At 39.9% G+C, this 21,380-nt stretch overlaps 1 protein-coding gene across 5 annotated transcripts in view; it reads right to left on the reverse strand.

Annotated features, from left to right (window-relative positions):
* TMEM117 (transmembrane protein 117) overlaps window positions 1-21,380 on the reverse strand; it is a 610,272-nt gene that overhangs the window by 306,708 nt on the left and 282,184 nt on the right.

A 21,380-nucleotide genomic window follows, 5' to 3' on the forward strand; every position in this document is an offset into this window, starting at 1 on the left:
GATCCTTTGACATCTGAGACTCCAGAAAAGCCCTTCTTGTAGCACATGAATTTATATTACATAAGCATAGTTCATATTCACTAAGTAAACTGACATAGTTCATTACTCACTAAGTAAATCCCTATAGTCTCCCTATTTGCTAGATCATGGACCCAATATTTGTAAACTCAGAAGTTTCCAAGAGGAAAGAAATAGCATCCCAAAGTTAGGTATCACTTCCTGGATTATCATCCAGCACCTCTTGTCTAATAATTTCTTCAACCCATTATCACATTTCCCCGGTCCACAGGGCAGGCTTGGAACATAGGTATCCTGTAATAAGAGTAAAGCATGGCAATTTACTCCAGTATCCTTGCCTGGCGAATTCCATGGAAGAGAAGCCTGACAGGCTGTAGTGCACAGGGCCACACAAGAGTCAGACATGACTGAAACGACCTAGCAGGCACCCACATACTGGCATAACCAAATTTGCTGATATCCTATTTTTTCCCTTTCCTGGTAATTTAGAATCAGGACTCAAAGAGAGAAAGAGGAAATCTCTTTCCAGGAGGTTGAATGAAGAAAAGCCCAGTAATTACTGATGACAACAGTCTATCCTCTGAGAGTTGTTCTTGTTGTTCAGTTGCTCCTTGTGACCCATGGACTGCAGAATGCCAGGCTCCTCTGTCCTCCCAGAGTTTGCTCAAATTCATGTCGATTAAGTTGGTGATGCTATCCAATCAATTCATTCTCTGCTGCTCCCTTCTACTTTTGCCTTCAATCTTTCCCAACATCAGGGTCTCTTCTAGTGAGATTCACCTTTAGCATCAGTTTTGCCAATGAATATTCAGGATTGATTTTCTTTAGGATTGACTGATTTGATCTCCTTGAAGTCTAAGAGACTCTCAAGAGTCTTTTCTAGCACCACAATTCAAAAGCATCAATTCTTTGGCACCTAGCCTTCAACTCTCACAGCCATATGTGACTATTAGAAAAACCATAGCACTGATGATTTTCTCTACTTCTTTGCATTGTTCATTTAAGAAGGCCATCTTATCTCTCTCTGCTATTCTATGGAACTCTACATTCAGTTAGGATATCTTTCTTTTTCTCCCTTACCTTTTGATTCTCTTCTTTCCTCAGCTATTTGTAAAGCCTCCTCAGGCAACTAATTTGCCTCCTTGGATTTCTTATTCTTGGGGATGGTTTTGGTCAGCACCTCCTGTACAATGTTATGAACCTCCAACCATAGTTCTTTAGGAATTCTGTCTACAAGATCTAATCACTTGAATCTATTAATCACCTCCACTGTATAATCTGCCTGCAATGCAGGAGACCTGGACTCAAATCTCTGAGTCGGGAAGATCCCCTGAAGAAGGAAATGGCAACCCACTCCAGTATTCTTCCCTGGAGAATTCCACAGACAGAGGAGCCTGGTGGGCTACAGTCCATGGGGTCGCAAAGAGTAGGACACAATTGAGCAACTAACAACCTCAACTGTATAATCATAAGGGATTTGATTTAGGTCATACCTGAATGGCCTAGTGGTTTTCCCTACTTTCAACTGAAGCCTGAGTTTTGCAATAAAGAGCTCATGATATGAGCCATAGTCAGCTTCCAGTCTTGTTTTTGCTGACTGTATAGAGCTTCTCCATCTTCAGCTGCAAATAATATAATCAATCTGATTTTGGTATTGACTATGCGGTAATGTCTATGTGTAGAGTCATCTCTTGTGTTATTGGAAGAGAATGGTTTCTATGACCAGCCTATTCTTTTGACAAAACTGTTAGCCTTTACCCTGCTTCATTTTGTAATTCAAGGCCAAACTTGAATCTATTCGTCACCTCCACTGTTATTCTGCATATCTTGATTTCCTACTTTTGCATTCCAATCCACTATGATGAAAATGACATCTTTTTTTCTGGTGTTAGTTCTAGAAGGTCTTGTAGGTCTTCATAGAACCAGTCAACTTCAGATACTTTGGCTTCAGTAGTTGGAGCATAGACTTGTATTACTAGGATATTGAATGGTTTGCCTTGGAAATGAACCAAGATCATTCTGTTGTTTTTGAAACTGTACCCAAATACTGTTTGGACTCTTCTGTTAACTATGAGTGCTCAGTTCAGTTCAGTTCAGTCACTCAGTCATGTCCAACTCTTTGAGACCCCATGGACTGCAGTCCGTCAGGCTTCCCTGTCTATCACCAATTCCTGGAGCTTGCTCAAACTCATGTCTATCAAGTCAGTGATGCCATCCAACCGTCTCATTCTCTGTCATTCTCTTCTCCTCCTGCCTTCAATCTTTCCCAGCATCAGGGTCTTTTCCAATAAGTCAGTTCTTTGCATCAGGTGGCCAAAGTATTGAAGTTTCAGCTTCAGCATAAGTCCTTCTAATGAATACTCAGGACTGATTTCCTTTATGATTGACTGGTTTGATCTCCTTGAAGTCCAAGGGACTCTCAAGAGTCTTCTCCAAATCCACAGTTCAAAAGCATTAATTCTTCAGTGCTCAGCTTTCTACTCTTTCTGCTTTGTAGAAGAGGGCCACTCCATCTCTTTTAAGGGATTCTTGTCCACGGTAGTAGATATAATGGTCATCTGAATTAAATTCACCCATTCCTATCCATTTTATTTCACTGATTCCTAAAATGCTGATGTTCAGTCTTTCCATCTCCTGCTTGACCATGTCCAATTTACCTTGATTCATGTACCTAAGATTCCAGGCTCCTATGCAATATTGTTCTTTATATCATCGGACTTTACTTTCACCACCAGACACTTGCACATCATTTCTGCTTGACCCAGCAGCTTCATTCTTTCAGCAACTGTTAGTAATTGCCCTCCACTATTCCCCAGTAGCATATTAGACACCTTCTGACCTGGTCGGCTCATAAACTGCTATCATATTTTTTCCATACTGTTCATGGGGTTTCCCAAGCTAGAATACTGGAGTGGCTTGCCATTTCCTACTCCAGGGGATCTTCTTGACCCAGAGATCAAACTCACGATTTCTGCCTCTCCTGCACTGACAGGTGAATTTTTCACTGCTGCACCACCTGGAAGCCCTTAACTATTCTCCAAGTAAAAAATTTAGAGCTTAAAAATGCAGTTTTGAATACTTTGTTCAGTTTTAACAATCCTTTTTTTTTTTTTTTTTCCTTTTAGAAAGGAATGCCACTAAATGTGCTGCAGGAAAAAGGATCGTCAGTTTGGCTGATAGACTTAGGTTAGTTTTCAGACTCCTCCTAAAAAGAACAAGGATAAATATATTGTGCCCACTCTTTATGATGCTGCTTCAGACAATGAGGGGAGCTTTGTTTAAATGTCAATGTACTATTTACATATATGCATTTTCTAAATGTGCTAAAGTTTAAAATAAGATTCTTCTCCACAGTTAAAAATAATGTATATACATATTTTAGTTAAAACCAATATGTTGAATGTGTCTCCACTGAGATGCAGGATACACAATGAGAGAGTGTCAACTGAGTGACAGGGGGTATCTGTGCATTTAACAGATAAAAAGTAGATAAGAGGTTACATCTCTTAGACTGCTAATGTAAAGGGAGCTTGATTTTTAAATAAAACATGTTGACAAAAGACTAAACAAAGACAGATAAAGTGTAGCTTAGAGTAGAGGCTGCATCTCTGACAGATCAAAGATTTTCACAAGTCTCCTACAAAGTGTCAGGAGAAGGTAACAAAAAGATAGGCTTAAGTAGACATCAGAGTAAAGAATACAGAGCTGAGAAAGCTTCACAGAAGCTTGTGAGAGGAGTCTAGAATTGAGTTTGCCAATAGTATGGGTGATTTAGGGTAGCAAATATAGGACTCTTCAATATTTTCCAGATGTCAAACCCTACTGATGCGTCAGCTAGCACACACTTCTGCCCTCAAACGTCTCTGGGCCTGGGCCCTCCGTCTAAGAGTCAGGCTCACTCATGGGGCCTCTCTTTGGCTAATTATGAATGCCCAATTATTACCAAATGTGCTTCAAATTAGAAGTGAGATCAATCTTATTGCTCTATAAATTTGCTCTGCAACTTCAGTAATTATATAACTTCTTTGATTTAATAATAAAGAATTTCATTCTCTGATTTTTACAGTGTTTGCTTCACAGGCTATACCACCCCAGCCTATGGTAACAAGAAAAGGAAATAAGGCCACACTTTCACCCACTTGTGAACATTTCAAGTCCATCCAATTTTCTCCCAAATAATTCAAAGAGATTTCATAGAGTTTCACTTGTGCTTTTAGAACTAGTACTTTTAGCAACTTTTTTCCAGTTGATACAGATGTCAAAAATGGTACCAAAGATATCCTCTCTTGTATTGATGTCCACTAAAGTTGTTATTGCAACTATTTATGTTGTTAGTGTATGTGTCAAGACCCAAAGGTACACTGTACTTCTGTCATTGTGCCCTATGCCACCTTCCCCAATTCTGAGATCAGTCATCAATGTACCCACATTATTATCTTAGTTCTATCCCAGCACGTCCTAATATCAACAGTGCTGCTGATACCCTAAAGCTTCAAACACCCACAGAGAATATGGGAAAATGCTTAGTATTTATTATTTTAATTAACATTGGCTTATAACATTATATAAGTTTCATGAGTACAACATTATATTTCAATTTCTGTATACACTACAGCATGCTCCCCACCAAAATTTTAGTTTCTGGAGAATTCTGCCAAACATATAAAGAGCTAGTACCAATTCTTCCCAAACTATTCCCCAAAATAGAAAAGCATGGAACATTCCCAAATTCATTCTAGGAGGCCTAATACCAAAATCAGATGGAGGCACTACCAAAAATAAAAATTAAAAAAGAAAGATAAGAAAATTACCAGCCGATAACTCTGATGAATATAGATAAAAATCCTTAACAAAATACTGGCAATCAAATTCAATAATATGTAAGAAGGTTCATATACCATGATCAAGTGCAACTTATTCCAGAGATGCAGGAGTGGTCCAATAAACATAAATCAAATACTGTGATACACCACATTAACCGGACTTTCCTGGTGGCTTGGTGGTAAAGAATCTGCCTACAATACAGGAGACACAGGAGACATGGGTTCAATCTCTGGATTGGGAAGATCTCCTGGAGGAGGGCATAGCAACCCACTCCAGTATTCTTGCCTAAAGAGTCCCGTGGACAGAGGAGCCTAGTGCACTACAGTCCACAGGGTCACATAGAGTCAGACATGACTGAAGCAACTGAGCACGCATGCATCACATTAACAAAAGGAAGGATAAAAATTATATGACTATATACCTAGATGTAGAAAGACCATTTGGCAAAATTCAACATTCGTGATAAAAATCCTCATCAAAGTTGAGGTAGAGGGAACATATCTCAACATAACAAAATCCATTTAAGACAAATCCACAGCTAACATCATACTCAATGGTGAAAACCTGAAAACCTACCCTCTAAAATCAGGAAAAAGACAAAGATGTCTACTCTCACCACTTCTATTTAACATAGTATTGAATTTTTGGCCACAGCAATAAGACAAGAAAAAGAAATAAAAGGTATCCAGATTGGAAGGGAAGAAGTAAAACTATCACTATTTGAAGATGACATGATGCTATATACATAGAAGACCTGAAAGTGAAAAGTGAAAGTGAAGTCACTCAGTCGTGTCCGACTCTTTGCAACCCCATGGACTGTAGCCACCAGGCTCCTCCATCCATGGGATTTTCCAGGCAAGAATATTGGAGTGGGTTGCCATTTCCTTCTCCAAGAAGACCTGAAAAACTCCACCAAAAAGACTATTAGATCTAATAAAGGAATTCAGAAAAGCTGTGGGATACAAGATTAATAAACAGAAATCTGTTTCTTTTCTATATACTAATAAGGAACGATCAGAAATAGAAAGTAAGAAAACAATCCCATTTAATATTACATCAAAGTGAATAATACACCCAGGAATAAACGAGGTGAAAGACCTATACTCTGAAAATCATAAAAGTTTTGATGAAGGGAATAAAAATATGATAAAAAGAAACAGAAAGCTATCTCATGCTCTTGGGTTGGAAGAATTAATATTGTTAAAATGCCCATACTATCCAGAGCAATCTACAGATTTAATGCAATCTCTATAAAAATACCCATGACATTTTTCACAAAACAAAAACAAGTGATCCTAAAATTTATGTGGAACCACAAAGACCCCAAATTGCCAAAACTATATTGAGAAAGAAAGAACAAAGTTGGAGATATCATGTTTCCTAACTTCAGACAATACTGCAAAGCTATCCCTGGTGGTTCAGTGGTAAGGAATCCTCCTGCCAATACAGGAGACACAGGTTCTATCCCTGAATCAGGAAGATCCCTGGAAAGGGAAATGGCAGCCCACTCCAGTAGCCTTGCCTGGGAAATCCCCTTGACAGAGAAGCCTGGTACAGGCTACAGGCCAGGGAGTCATAAACGAGTTGGATACAACTTAGCGACTAAACAACAACAAGAATGACAGTAATCAAAACAACAGAGTACTGACACAAAAACCGACACACAGATTGACAGATCAACAATAACATAAAAGGAGCCTAAAAATAAACCCAACACATGCTTAATGGGCTTCCTAGATAACACTAGTGGTAAAGAACCTGCCTGCCAATGCAGGCGATACAGGAGATGCTGGTTTGATCCCTGGGTCAGGAAGATCCCCTGGAGAAAGAAATGGCAACCCATTCCAGTATTTATGCCTGGAGAATCCCATAGAGGAGCCTGGCAGGCTACAGTCCATGGGGTTGCAAAGAGTTGGACACAACTGAGCAACTTAGCACTCATAGTACCCATGCATGCTTATGATCAGTTAATCTAGGACAAAGGAAGCAGGAATATACAATGAAGAAAAGCCAGTCTCTTTAATAAGTAGAATAATGAAATTAGAAGATTTTTCTCACACCATACACAAAAAATGGACTCAAAATGGATTAAAGACCTAAATATCAGAGCAGAAGCCATTAAATTCCTAGTAGAGAATGCAGGGAGCACACTTTTTCACATATATTGCAGCAATATTTTTTTAAGTTCATTTCCTAAAGCAAAAGAAACAAAAGCAAAATAAACAAATGAGACCTAAAGTTTTTGCACAGCAAAGTAAACCACTGATAAAGTGAAAAGATAGCCTATTAAATTGGATAAAATATTTGCAAATGATACATCTACTAAGAGGCTAATATCCAAAATATATAAATAGCTCACCCAACTCAATATCAAAAAAGCAAACAACCAATTAAAAATAGACAGAAAACTAAAATAGACATTCTTCCAAACAAGACACACAACTGCTTAATAGGTACGTGAAAAAATGCTCACCATCACTAATCGTCAGAGAAATTACTGTATCGATGATTTGCAGTTATCTTCTCTCACCTTAGGATTCACGTGTAAATCCAAGGGGACAGGAATAAAATATGTTATGATTTATTCATATAATTCCTTTCATTTTAACACTTGCCCATTGTCCTTAAGCAAGATATCTTTGTTTTAACTGCCTATTCAGTGTTATTTTCCAGGAGCCATGCGTAACAGTACTTCAGAGGCAGGGTTGCATGTGAACTTGGTGGAGTGAGAAGATGTGCTTCTCCTCACCAAACTCAAACGATATGACAGTATAGGAAGAGAAGAATGAACTTGCAAAGTGGGAGAAGAGATAACTGAAAATGAGAAATATTAATAAAGTTTTTACAAAGCAGATTGAGAGATGATGGTTTCAACTTGCCCTGTAGTATGAAATTCTTTGGGGATATTAAGGAAGGACCTAATTCTGTTTCTGAACCTCGACAATACTCAGGGACTGGAGGAGGTTCAGTATGGGATTGGAAATCCTGCATGACAAGTAGTTTATATACTTTCTTCCAGTCAATACACACAGAAAATGACTTGTGTCTCACCTAGCTAAGAAGGACATTTGCTAGCAATATCTGGAGAAATTCCAGCAGAGTTAGACACCTTAATGAAAACAGAAGCCAAAAATTTATATTTTTTTATATTAAACAGTGAGTCCCATTACCTAAAATACTATTTATATGGGTTAAAGACAAAGTTCCATTTCAAAAAAATTGACCGGTTCTGACCTTCCCCCAAAAGTCATTAACAGTTGAGGATCACCCAGTGAGATAAGCCAATTCCCATAGACCACAATCCCCTTCTACTTGAGTCTTGCTGGTCACAAGCCTGTCTATGCACAGAGACTTTCCAATCATCTTTTATTGCCCACTACTGAGAATGAACACACTTCACTCATTACCATGTATTTGAGGTAAATTTTTAACAACAAAAAGCTCAAAACTAAATAAAAATGAGGTACTTAGAGGAAATAGACAATACAAAAAGCAGAGAAAAAGTGTACAGATAGAATAAAAATACTTTCCTGATATGCAAAGTAAAAATTCAGTTATATGCTATCTACGCATGGCAACCTAATCCAGTATTCTTCTCTGGAGAGTCCCATGGACAGAGGAGCCTGGTGAACTACAGACCATGGAGTTGCAAAGAGTTGGACATGACTCAGCAACTTCCCTAGTGGTCCAGTGGTTAAGACTCCATACTTTGAATGCAGGGGGCACAGATGTGATCCCTAGTCAGGGAACTAGGGGCTTCCTCTGTGACTCAGCAGTAAAGAATCTGTCTGCAAGGCAGGAGCCACAGGAAACGTGAGTTCAACCCCTGGGTCTGGAAGAGGGCATGACAATCCACTCCAGTGTCCTTGCCTGGAGAATCTCATGGACAGAAGAGCCTGGTGGGTTGCAGTCAGTGGGGCTGCAGAAAGTCAGACACAAAGGAAGCGATTTGTACGCACACACACACGTAGGGAACTAAGGTCTCAGATGCCAAAAAGAACTCAACCAACCAACCAAACAAAAAATGTAACTAAAACTAAGATTACATAAGTGTTCAAAGAAAAATAGTAAAAAATGTTTAAAAAGTAACATGCAAACAATAACAAAAAGAAATCTGGTATAGCTATAGTAACATCAACTAATGCAAAAATATTATTATAAATTAAGAGGGAGCCTTACTAATGACAAAAATTAAACCCATCAGGAAGATACAACGTGCCATCAAAATTTAGGAATTAAAGTAAATTAATAAGACAGCAAGAAAAAAACAAACACATTCACACACACACACACACACACACATATATGTATATACACACACACATAAGTCCAAAATACACATTCTTTTAATGCAACAAAGAATATTAGGCATATTGGATATAAACAAGGCAAACATTTACAAAAAGAAAATGAAAGAAAATAAACAAGACTATAAAGCAAGTCTCAAAATTCTTAATGACTGAATCACATAGAAGATATTCTTTGACCATAATGTAACTAGACCATAAATCAACAATAAAAAGCTAACTTGACAATCCCCAGATCTTTGGAAACTAAGAAATATACATCCAAGTAATATATAAGTCAAAATCAAAATCTCAGTGGGACAGAGAAAATATCTTGGACTGGAAAGTAATATAAAATATCCTGAGGTATGCCTAAAGCCATGCTTGAACTTTCAATTTTAAATAAATATATTAAAAAACAAAAATGCTAAAAATTAATGAATTAAAAATATTTCTCAAGAAATTAAACAAGTAGTAAAATAAACCCCCAAAAGATGAAAATAATTTAAAAATTCTAAAAATAGAATTTAAGTGGAAGAAAAAATGGAAATATACAATAGATAATAAGGTGAGTGAAGTTGGTCCTGTGAAAAGACATAAAATTGATAACTCTCTAGCAAGACAGGTCAAATATAAAGACAGAAGGTACAGATAAAGATTTCTGAAAAGTAAATATGTCACAAATGAAAAAGGGGCATTGCTAAAGATCCTGCAGATATTAAACAAATAATAAGAAGGCATTTTTATGAAATTTACATGAAATCAACACAGTAGAAAAACACTTAAACAAATACCCAAAATGTACATAGGAACAAAAAAAGAATTTTAAAAAACAGATCTATTCACAAACTTGAATTTATATATAGAAAGTTTTCCACAGGAAAATTCCAGGCCCAGATGTGTACATGGGCACCTAGAGAAATAAGCAGTAATGTTTATAGTATCATTATTTATAATAGCCTGAAACTGGAAACAGCATGAATGTCTATCAGCAGAAGAATGGATAAATATATTACAGCACAGTCATACAATGGAGACTATTCAACAACGAAAATGAACAAATTACCACTATACAAAGCCTGGATGGAGCTCAGAAACTTACATAAAAGTAGCCAAACAAAAATAAAAGAGAACATGCTGTATGATTATAAGTAAATAAAGCTCAAAACACAGGAAAAATGAAACTACAGTGATTAGGGAAGTATTCTAAGCAGTAAAACTACAAAGAAAAGCAAGAGCAAAGAGCATACAAGTGAGATATGGGTTACTTTGGAGAAACAGAGGTTTATTATTAGGAAAGACAGTCAGAGGGTTTCCAGGGTGCTGGCAATTTCTTTGTTGTTATTTAATACAAATGGTAATAACATGGGTAACATGGAGTGTCACTTAAAAATATTTCAGTCAGTTCAGTTCAGTCGCTCAGTCGTGTCCAACTCTTTGCGACCCCATGAACCGAAGCACGCCAGGCCTCCCTGTCCATCACCAATTCCTGGAGTCCACCCAAACCCATGTCCATCGAGTCGGTGATGCCATCCAGCCATCTCATCCTCTGTCATCCCCTTCTCCTCCTGCCCTCAATCTTTCCCAGCATCAGGGTCTTTTCAAATGAGTCAGCTCTTCACATCAGGTGGCCAAAGTACTGGAGTTTCAGCTTCAACACCAGTCCTTCCAGTGAACACCCAGGACTGATCTCCTTTAGAATGGACTGTTTGGATCTTCTTGCAGTCCATGGGACTCTCAAGAGTCATAAAAGTTGGGGTTCTAGGTGACTCAGTGGTAAAGAATCTGCCTGCAATGCAGGAGATACAGGAGACTTAGATTCGATACATGGGTGGGGAAGATCCCCTGGAGGAGGGCATGGCAACCCACTCCAGGATTCTTGCCTGGAGAATCCCACGGACAGAGGAGCCTGGCGACCTGTAGTCCATAGGGTCGCACAGTCAGACATGACTGAAGCAACTCAGCATGCATGCAGGCAATAATTAAGTTACATTTGTGTGTGTTTCATATGCTTTTATGTACATATGTTATTTCCATATTTAAAAAAAAATTACCAAGAAGAAACTACTTGTTATTATAGAAAAGATTAAGAAACGGTAGCTATTACTGTCATAGATGAAACACTGGGCTAGCAAAAGATAAACTCAGCTTTTGGGAGAAAAATTATTTTTAGGTTGAATTGGAAGGTCCCACAAAGGGAAGAGGAAGAACAAGAGAAAATTCCTGAAATATGAGCAAGTCTGCATGTATTGGAGCAGTGCAAGTAGTGAGCTATCTTGGCTAGAGCAAGCACAACATAAAAGAATCATAAAAGATGAAGCTGAAAATTAATGATGTGGGAAAGGGCACTGAGTACCCACAAGGTAATTCAGTCCCTGTTTCAGAGCCTGTGGACAATTCACATTTGGAATTCAGACTGTTTTGAGTTTCTTTCACAAGGCATTGCATTTTAAACAGCTTTCTGCTTTTTAACTAACCATGTTTCTTGGTATCTCTTAATGGAAAAGTGGTGATATAGCCTTATCAAATGCAAGGACTACCATTTTGCCATCCATAATGCCTGATAATGTAGAGATTAAATCAAGTGCCATTTGAAAGACTCATAAACGTGGAGATCTGCTTCACTAATTTCAAGGGATGAAGGAGAAAGTCACCCCAAAGCACATGTTCCCTCAATTCCAGGAAGAATCATGCTGGTAATTTTCCAGACATTCCACACATCAGGATAAGAAACTCACTGGGGAAGGGGAATAGGAAAGAGTGTATTAAACCTCTGAGACACTTGCAAAATTTCTCCAAGATCCCTGACATGCAGAGCTGGTCACGGGGAAGGAAATGGGTCCATCTACTCTTCAAGAGGGGAGGTACACAGGCTTGTGAAGGATGTGACTGTAGCCCATGGGTAGGACAGAATCCCAAGGCCTCCCCAAACCAAACCTGCCAGCAAAGTGTGACTGATGGGAGCTCTTCTAAACTTCTAAACATTCTGAAGGGAGATATGCTCATGGCCCAGGTCGTGTCTGGGCCAGGGAGGGCTCTAAGGCATAGTGGACAGGAGTGTGTGTAATGATGTGGGTGCAAGCTTCAAATGACATATTACATGGCAGCTAGACCCAAGAACAGTAGAAGAATAATCAATAGTTTTCTTGATGGCTCACATTTGAAAAAGACCCCAGGGAGTCCACAGTGAATCAGGTAAGGCATAAAATTTAAGGTCAACTTGGTACGGAAAGAAAGTTGAGCACCAAAGCATTGCTCCTTTTGAACTGTGGTACTGGAGAAGACTCTTGAGAGTCCATTGGACTGCAAGGAGATTAGACCAGTCAATCCTAAGGGAAATCAATCCTGAATATTCATTGGAAGGACTGATGCAGAAGCTCCAATAATTTGGCTAACTGATGCAAAGAACTGACTCACTGGAAAAGACCCTGTGCTGGAAAATACTGAAGGCAGGAGGAGAAGGGGACAACAGAGGATGAGGTGGGTGCATGGCATCACCAACTCAATGGACATGACTTTGAGCAAGCTCCAGGAGTTGGTGATGGACAGAGAGGCCTGGTGTACTGGTGTCCATGGGGCAAAAAAGAGTCAGACATGACTGAGTGACTGAACTGAATTTGGTAGGTTAAATTTAAAAAGGGAGACTAGACTCCTTGCTAATGAATGCAGAAAGAGTCTCAAGTCATTAATTTGAAAAGTTAAAATAAATCAGGACCAAAGTTGTACTCTGAGTTTATGAAGCATTCATGCCACCAATATACAATGCCATAGATTTCTGCCCAATCAGCTTAAATCTTCTGGGTGTATATATCATCCTTCACAAATACTAAAAGCATAGGTTTTGGGTAGGAATTAAAGGTCTATCTGCCTAGAGACTTCTCTTCAGTCACTTCAGATAAAAAAAGCATATCCAACCCTAAAAAAATGGCCACTAAAAATGCCTCCCAGGCTGCAATTTAACTTGAAAGAGAGGGTCAGTTACTTATTCATTCTTCTGGCAATACTGACTGAACACCTCCCATATGCCTGGAAGTGTGTGAGGTGCTGGGAATACAAAGATAAACAAGATGTGGTCATTACCATTTAGCAAATGAAAAAAGACATGCAAATAAGTCAACAGAGTCCTATGTGGACAATGCTGTACACCAGGGGAGAAGCAGAGATGAAAGACTCCCAATTCTTCTGGTGTGAAAGAGAGGGGCCAGGCTTCACAGAAGAGGGACAGAGGAGGGAAGATGTATTTGAAGTATAAGGAAGCAGATGTACAAAGTCAGAGAGAAATGAAAGCAGCAAGCATGTTAAAGGGAGCAGCAAGGGCCACTCAGAGCTGCTGCCAGATGCACAGTGAGACAGGAAGAGGGGCCAGGAAGCCAGGGCTGTATCACGGAAGGCTTTGCACAGCCTTCACAATCTGCTTCTTAAAATACTTTACTAAAATGGGAGCATCAGAAAAAAAAATTCCATCTCCCGTATCCTAGCATTGACCTGGATGTTATCTACTTCATGTCTTTAAAATGCTTTCCATTTAGGAAACTGTTATCAGTAAGAGTTATCCAGAGAAAGAGATCAGTAGGAGATGATACATAGATAAAACAGATAGACAGACAGCAGACAGATAGACTTAGAAAGACAGACATGCATACATACACATGCACATACAAATATACATAAACAAAAAGATTTCTTTCAAGGAACTGGCTTATACAATTGTGGGGACTGGCAAGCCTGAGGTCTGCAGGGCAGGCCAGTAGTTTGGAACTTCTTGGGAAGGAACTGATGCTGCAATCATCAGGAAGAATTTCTTGTTTCTTTGGGAAACCCGTTTTTGCTCTTCAGTCAGTTCAGTCACTCATTCGTCTCTGACTCTTTGAAATCCTGTGAAACGCAGCAAACCAGGCCTCCCAGTCCATCACCGACTCCTGGAGTTTACCCAAACTCACGTCCATTGAGTCGGTGATGCCATCCAACCATCTCATCCTCTGTCGTCCCCTTCTCCTCCTGCCCTCAATCTTTCCCAACATCAGGGTCTTTTCAAATGAGTCAGCTCTGCACATCAGGTGGCCAAAGTACTGGAGTTTCAGCTTCAGCATCATTCCTTCCAAAGAAATCCCAGGGCTGATCTCCTTTAGAATGGACTGGTTGGATCTCCTTGCAGTCCAAGGGACTCTCAAGAGTCTTCTCCAACACCACAGTTCAAAAGCCTCAACTCTTTGGCACTCAGCCTTCTTTATAGTCCAACTCACATCCATAAATGACTACTGGAAAAACCATAGCCTTGACTAGATGGACCTTTGTTGGCAAAGTAATGTCTCTGCTTTTGAATATGCTATCTAGGTTGGTCATAAATTTCTTTCCAAGGAGTAAGCGTCTTTTTAATTTCATGGCTGCAGTCACCATCTGCAGTGATTTTGGAGCCCCCCAAAATAAAGTCTGACACTGTTCCACTGTTTCCCAATCTATTTGCCATGAAGTGACGGGACCGGATACCATGATCTTAGTTTTCTGAATGTTGTGTTTTAAGCCAACTTTTTCACTCTCCTCTTTCACTTTCATAAAAGGCTCTTTAGTTCTTTACTTTCTACCATAAGGGTAGTGTCCCAGCAATCTTGATTCCAGCTTGTGCTTCATCCAGCCCAGTGTTTCTCATGATGTACTCTGCATACAAGTTAAATAAGCAGGGTGACAATATACAGCCTTGACGTACTCCTTTTCCTATTTGGAACCAGTCTGTTGTTCCATGTCCAGTTCTAACTGCTGCTTCCTGACCTGCATACAGGTTTCTCAAAGAGGAAGGTCAGGTGATCTTGTATTCCCAACTGTTTCAGAATTTTCCACAGCTTATTATGATCCACACAGTCAAAGGCTTTGGCATAGTCAATAAAGCAGAAATAGATGGTTTTCTGGAACTCTTTTGCTTTTTCAATGATCCAACAGATGCAAATTAAAAGCTGCTGCTTTTTTCCATTTTAATTAAAAACTGTGAACTTGACACCCAAGGTCAGAAGCAATAGCCGAGAGGATATACCACACATCCAAGGTCAGGAGTGGTAGCTGTGAGGAGATACCCCACATCCAAGGTAAAAAGCTGTGGCTGTGCTTTGCTGGAGAAGCCGTGAAGAGATACCCCATGTCCAAGGTAAGAGAAACCCCAGCAAGACGGTAGGCTCTAAGAGAGGGCATCAGAGGGCAGACAGACTGAAACCACAATCACAGAAAATGAGCCAATCGGATCACATGGACCACAGCCTTGTCTAATTCAATAAAACTAAGTCATGCCATGTGGGGCCACCCAGGATGGATGGGTCATGGTGGAGAGGTCTGACAGAATGTGGTCTACTAGAGAAGGGAATGGCAAACCACTTCAGTATTCTTGCCTTGAGAACCCCATGAACAGTATGAAAAGGCAAAAAGATAGGACACTGAAAGATGAACTCCCCAGGTTGGTAGGTGCCCTATATGCTACTGGAGATCAGTGGAGAAATAACTCCAGAAAGAATGAAGGGATGGAGCAAAAGCAAAAACAATACCCAGTTGTGGATATCACTGGTGATGGCAGCAAGGTCCGATGCGGTAAAGAGCAATATTGCATAGGAACCTGGAATATTAGGTCCTTGAGTCAAGGCAAATTGGAAGTGGTCAAACAAGAGATGGCAAGAGTGAACATCAACCTTCTAGGAATCAGCGAACTCAAATGGACTAGAATGGGTGAATTTAACTCAGATAACCATTATATTTACTACTGTGGGCAGGAATCCCTCAGAAGAAATGGAGTAGCCATCACAGTCAACAAAAGAGTCTGAAATGCAGTACTTGGATGCAATCTCTGAAACGACAGAATGATCTCTGTTCATTTCCAAGGCAAACCATTCAATATCACAATAATCCTAGCCTATGCCCTGACCAGTAACACTGAAGAAGCTGAAGTTGAATGGTTCTATTAAGACCTACAAGACCTTTTAGAACTAACACCCAAAAAAGATGTCCTTTTCATTATAGGGGACTGGAATGCAAAAGTAGGAAGTCAAGAAATACCTGGAGTAACAGGCAAATTTGGCCTTGGAGTACAGAATGAAGCAGGGAAAAGGCTAATAGAGTTTTGCCAAGAGAATGCACTGGTCATAGCAAACATCCTCTTCCACCAACATAAGAGAAGACTGTAGACACGGACATCACCAGATGGTCAACACCGAAATCAGACTGATTATTTTCTTTGCAACCAAAGATGAAGAAGCTCTATACAGTCAACAAAAACAAGACTGGGAGCTGACTGCAGCTCTGATCATGAACTCCTTATTGCCAAATACAGACTTAAATTAAAGAAAGTGGGGAAAAGCACTAGATCATTCATGTATGACCTAAATCAATTCCCTTTTGATTATACAGTGGACATGAGAAATAAATTTAAGGGACTAGATCTGATAGACGGAGTGCCTAATGAACTATGGACAGAGGTTTGTGATATTGTATAGGAGGCAGTGATCGAGACCATCCCCAAGAAAAAGAAATGCAAAAAAGCAAAATGGCCATCTGAGGAGGCCCTACAAATAGCTGTGAAAAGAAGAGAAATGAAAAGCAAAGGAGAAAAGGAAAGATAATGCAGAGTTCCAAAGAGTAGCAAGGAGAGATAAGAAAGCCTTCCTCAGCAATCAATGCAAAGAAAGAGGAAAACAACAGAATGGGAAAGACTAGAGATGTCTTCAAGAAAATTAGAGATACCAAGGGAACATTTCATGCAAAGATGGGCTCAATAAAGCACAGAAATTGTATGGACCTAACAGAAGCAGAAGATATTAAGAGGTGGCAAAAATACACAGAAGAACTGTACTAAAAAGATCCTCATGACCCAGATAATCATGATGGTGTGGTCACTCACCTAGAGCCAGACACCCTGGAATGTGAAGTCAAGTAGCCTTAGGAAGTATCACTATAAACAAAGCTAGTGGAGGTGATGGAATTCCAGTTGAGCTATTTCAAATCCTGAAAGATGATGCTGTGAAATTGCTACACTCAATATGTCAGCAAATCTGAAAAACTCAGCAGTGGCCACAGAACTGGAAAAGGTCCGTTTGCATTCCAATCCCAAAGAAAGGCAATGCCAAAGAATGCTCAAACTACCGCACAATTGCACTCATCTCACACGATAGTAAAGTAATGCTCAAAATTCTCCAAGCCAGGCTTCAGCAATATGTGAACCATGAACTTCCACATGTTTTGTGTGGATTCAAAAGCTGGGTATTAGGGTTTACCTGAGTTTACACATAAAATAAACCAGCACGAAGTTACTCCCAATTTACAATTTTAGATGTACTTGTTTTTATGTCCAAAAATCTAACTCCCATCAACATCTGATACAACATTTTTAAATCTCTATGATTGTAAATTTAGAATGTAACTCAGAATCCTTGTAGCATTGCCTCTATTCTCCCTAGCACACATACACACAAAAATATAAATAGAATCTCATGAAATATAGATGATACTTTTCATCAATACTCTGAGAAGTCCATACTGATTTAGCTAAACTTTAATATTTTATCATTCAAAAATATTGAATAAATACTGAAACAGTACAGTAGTTCTGACATTTTAATTCCATTTCCAAGAACTCAGACCTGTACCTTAATCTATAATGAGTTCCATTTGAGTATCATTCATGCTCAAAAATATGCTTCTAGACATCTTTATAGAGTCCTTGCGAACTTTGTTACAGGGCAGAAGAGGGCATGGGACATGCCTCTCAACCTCTTAATAGTGGTTGCCATGTATGTGTCCCAACAACCAGAAACCAGGAAGCGAGCTGAGCAGTCAGAGCCTGAACTGGGATTCTAAATCAAGTATTAACAGATAACTAAGGTCTATTTAAAGTTTCTCAGCCAATTGAAACAAATCAAATCAGCAGCTCCAGGGAGGAGATTTAATAGAAACATGGTCACCAAAGTACAAAACCAGACCATGTCCATAGGCAGGCACAAGGGAAGCTGGGAGCAATGCCTGAGGTGAAAAGTAGACCCTCTGGTTACACATATGGTTAGCTTTTCATCTAGCTCCTGGAGCTAGAGTGAGGGCATGATTGGAGTGCTTCAAATGAGCAGAAGAATAGGCCCCAGGGAGGTCTCCAAATAGATATCAGTGTTGGAGCTTGGTGAACCTTACCTGATTTTTAATAGACAACGCATTAAGTGCACACACGTAAGGAAAACCAAGCACATGGCACCTTTTACTTAACATTGCATTGACAAAGATGTCAGTGGCTTTAGTTAGTCTAACAATACACATGCAAATCAGCTGTCCTCAAAATTGAGAACAGAAGACAGCAAAGAGGAAAACTATTATTTCTACTAATGTCAAGTATTGGTTGTCTTTTTAATTAATTGTCCCTTTTCCTCTGAACTTGTCTCTTTGCAATACAGTTTTACCTGATCTGCAAACACACCATCAAGGGCACCAGGTAATGCATGGCCCCCATCTCCTACCATCTGCTTTGACTTTTCCCTCTTCAAGCGCTCTAGTCATCAATATATTGACTTTATGCCTGACTCTTCCTCTCTGCCCAAACTGACATTGGTTCCCAGGTCCTTCACCAAGGCTAACAGGTGAGCCCATTCCATCCTTTAGTTCTGACCATGCTCCGCTCATCCTCAGTCTCTGTGACATCTAGACTCACCCCAGGAGCTTTTAAGAAACACCATTGACTGTACCCCTTTCCAACAGAGTCTGACTTAAGCTGGTGTGGGCTGCAGACATCAGCATTTTTTTAAATTTCCTGGAAATGCTAACACTCAGCCAGACTTGGAAACCACCACTGTAGCTAAGGCCTCTTTACACTACTCCTGGTGGTCTGGAAGGCAATTTCGGGCAAGCATCAAGATCACATTGATCTACAAAGGTTCTTGGGGGTCACTACAAAGGACCCCTGTAAAGCAGAATATATTCTAAAAATCGTAAGCTCCCTAAGAGTTATAAGCACCAAATGACACATTTAAGTACACTTGGACAGATGAAAAATGATCAGAGCTGGAGCTTATGAAAACATTTACAACCTCCTGACTTCAAACAAGGCCCTCATTTATTCATTAGATTGAGTGCTCACCAATCTCAATCAGAATAATAGTCAATCTCATTCAGAATAACCATGACCATCCCACCATCAGGAGACATCTAAACTCTGCTCATAGTGCTTGAATTCTTTTAGCTGCCAAAGTTCCTGATGCCAGCTCATGAAAAAATGATGGAAATATCAAAGAACAATCTGCTTCAGAATCACTGATTTAAAAGCGCACAGCATATGATGACATGATTTTACCTTTGATGATTAACAAAAGCAGAATTTATTTAAATTAGAAACCTTCTGGTTGAAATGAGCTATGATCATGGGGATGTGCCTGGCACCACTACATTCAAAGTAGAATAAAAAAAAATTTATATAGCCACACCCTAACTGCTCTTATTCACTTTGGAGTTAGTTTTCCAATAAGATTAACTATGGGACAAACATGAATTATGAGTCAAGATGAGCAGTTTAATATTATTTTAGGTTCTTTAGAAATGTGACAGTCATTCTGCTAATGGCTGCTTTATATCCCCCAATGATGCCTGAAAATGGGAAAAATAAAACGCAAGAATTGTGCTTTAAAACCACAGACAGAAATGAAACTACTTGTGATGAAACAAAAATATAACGAGATTCGTCCAAAGGGGGTTATACAAATAAACTGATAAGTTTAAAGAAGTAGGAAGGTTCTGATTAGTTATCCATTTTATACATAAAGCAACTACGGATGAATGCTCAGTTGCTAAGTCATGTCTGAATCTTTGCAACCCCATGGACTGCAGACAGCCAGGCTGCTCTGCCCATGAGATTTTTCCAGACAAAAATACTTACTTCAATAAAAATTAATTTTAAAAAATAGTACTAATATCTGGAAAATAAAGGCTGAAGAAAAAAAAAATTCAATGCATATTATTTTAACAAAATTATATATTGTATAAAATGATATACTGCATATGATATACTTACCTAGAGCTAACTAAGAAAGAAAAAGTAGAAGACAAAAGAAGATGGCTGAAGAGTAAGACAGGGAGATCACCAGCCTCCCCACAAATACATTAAACACTCATCAAGATATGGAACAACTACTACAGAGCAACTCCTAGGTGACAGCAGAAGACCCCAGGCCTCCCAGGGGGGCAGGTTAAGCTCCCCAAAATGAGGTAGGAAAGAGGATGGAGACATACAAAGGGAAAAGATGGAGAAATCCTGGATGGGACCTTGTGCCACAAGGGAAGGAGGGAGTCCTGAAACAGGAGGAGTTCCTGTGCACTGGGAAGCTCCCTTGCAGGTGGGCCCAAGGGGGAACTGTGGAGTCTTGGAAAACCAAGCAAAGGAGGGACTTAGAGGGCAGAAAACAGAGAAAAGCTGCACTTTTCAGCCGATGAACAGCTCACAGACTGTGGAACCAACCAGACGGTAGGCTCGGGGAATAAGAAGCCCATAGAAGCCCTGCAGCCTGTGGTGCCAAGAATGGGGAGGCATATAAACTTCTCCAGCACACACAACCCTCGCAGCACAGAGGGAAGGCCAGCATGCCAAGAGAGGGGTGGCATACAAACCTCTGCAGTGCACAGAAATTGTGAGGTGCAGAGGGCAGTCCAGTGAGCCCGAGACAAGTGCACATTAGCCTCGCAACACAGAGGGAGGGTTCAGGGGGCCAAGGCAAGTGCACACAAGACCTGTGACACAGACGGCGAGCTCAGGGGGCTGAGGGAAGCCCATACAAGTCTCCACGATGCAGAGGGCACGGTCGGGGAGACAAGAAAATATCCACACAAGTCCTTATCTAGCAAGCTTCAGCCAGCAGAAAGGGCAGGATCAGGGAAGAGAAGCACTGGCAATGATTCCAGGGATAAGTAGGAGGCTGGCAGCAGTGAAGATATGCTGAGAGGGCCACTTTGAAGCAGCTGCAGAAATAGATGTGTCTAATACTGCCAAAACCAGAAGGACTGCCCAGAGGCACACTGAACTCACAGACACCCCAAAACCTGCCACTGGACACTGCACTGCCATTCAGAGAGATGAGATCCAGATCCATCACCCAGAACACAGGCACAAGCTCCCCCATCCAGGAAAACATCACAGGACACTAACCCAACCCCATCCACAGGGGCAGATTCCACAAGCAAGAAGAACTAAGACCTTGAGAATCTTTTTTTTTTTTCCTCATAAATCACACTGCTTATTCCGCCTATATATTT

The sequence above is a fragment of the Bos taurus genome, chromosome 5 (assembly GCF_002263795.3).
Source record: "Bos taurus isolate L1 Dominette 01449 registration number 42190680 breed Hereford chromosome 5, ARS-UCD2.0, whole genome shotgun sequence".
Taxonomy (NCBI): Eukaryota; Metazoa; Chordata; class Mammalia; order Artiodactyla; family Bovidae; genus Bos; species Bos taurus.